Below are 1,693 nucleotides of genomic sequence, written 5' to 3' on the forward strand. Positions count from 1 at the left end.
TTTGCTTTACATGGAGTGGCAATCCCAATGGAAGGCTGCAGTCCTTGAACTTCATCACAGGTGCTAACGATTTTCTGCGTGGCAGCCATTTATTTATGCATTTTTACCACGAATTCACGTTAGGGCTTTTGGACAAGCACAACGGGGGGCGGGCTCAGCCCTACATTTCTCTTTGTAGAGCTGCTTGTTTCTGGGTCAAAGGTAGAGTGGAAATGTCACAAACGCAATGGGCTCATTGTATGACAGAAGTCATATTAAAAATAAAAGCCCACGATGGAAGTCCCTGAAGGCAAAATGGGTTTGGCCTACATTTCAGCCCAGCAGTCTCAGACATTCGTTTGAGAGCGCTCCTCTCCGCACGGCCTTCATCAGGGTGTTAAATGCACTCTCTCTATTCCGACCCCGCGGTGTGAAACCAGGCTTGGCAGGCACGTGCCTGTATTGGTGAGTCTCTAAGGAGAGCGTCTGGGGCATTTGGGTTGAATGTATTTCCATCGGCTCCTGCCCCCCATTCGGCAGAAAAGCCCCGGGAGCCATTTCGTTGGAAAAGCTGCATACGTAGGGGGTACCTATTCCGCCCCCAACGGCTTTCCCCCATCAGCTTCCCGGAGGCTGCACCTGAGAATCTTGGGCACAGGAAGGGAAGGCTGGCAGGACTCGGTGGGAACTGTGCCTCTCCCCGCCCGGATTCCTGCAGCTGGCCGACCGGGTTCGCAGGGGTGGGGGCGGGGAGGAGGATCCGGATCCTCTAGATGAGAATGCTTCAGACCCAGGGACCTGCCCAGGTGTGTGAGGTTGCCCTGCACCTGTCCAGAGGCGCCCCCTTCTGTCCAGCCAGGAAAATGCAGGTCCTTGTTTCTGTTAAGGCTGGGAAGAAAACCTGCTTTTTCTCCAGAATCTCTGTCTTGTAGGTGGAAGGTTGGGTGGGGTTTGGATGGTGGTTGCCTGGCTTGGGTCCTAACTCATAGCACCCCATTAGTACTCAGGCGAACTGCCCCCCAGGGCTGTCAAAATGTAGTCTTAATGGGAACAGACCGCCAGATCCTTTCTCCGGCAGAGTGGCTAGTGGGTTTGAACTGCCGACACCTGGAACTAATGCCTCTTGGGGGAAGATAATGCTTAACATAACTATTTTTCCCTCTTTAAACATTTGTGGAATCTTTATTTGGAATATTACACTCAATTCATAGAAAAACGAATACATTTTTTGTCACACACTTGGTCAAAGAAAAAGTAACAATAATCCCCACCCCTTCCCAACAAAAAATGCGCCAACCACATTCAGCTACAGTGAACTCCAACTTGAAGTGAAGGGTAGTAATTTTAAAAAAGAATGCCTTCGCCTTGGTAACAAGCAGAATGCATCAGAAAGTGGATTGTAGCAGATGCCATTAAGTTGAAATTTAGTATCTTATTATTCGATCTTCTTTATGATTCATCTTAATTTGTTCTAGTTTTTAGTATTTCCTACATCCTTTTCTGTTGAGGTTTTTACCAGTTTTACTTTGTGATTCTTTTTAGTCTTGTGTTTTTAGTGTGTCTTTCTGTATATGAACTCCAGGATAGGTAAATCTATAGAGACAGTAACTGGATTAGTGATTCCCTAGGGGTACAGCAGGGGAGGCTGGGGGGAAAGGGGGAGCTAATAATGATGGGTACAAGATTGAAGAAAATGTTCTAAAACTGATTGTGG

Source organism: Echinops telfairi, unplaced genomic scaffold (genome assembly GCF_000313985.2).
Source record: "Echinops telfairi isolate 266 unplaced genomic scaffold, ASM31398v2 ScPeMD7_5;HRSCAF=22, whole genome shotgun sequence".
Lineage (NCBI taxonomy): Eukaryota > Metazoa > Chordata > Mammalia > Afrosoricida > Tenrecidae > Echinops > Echinops telfairi.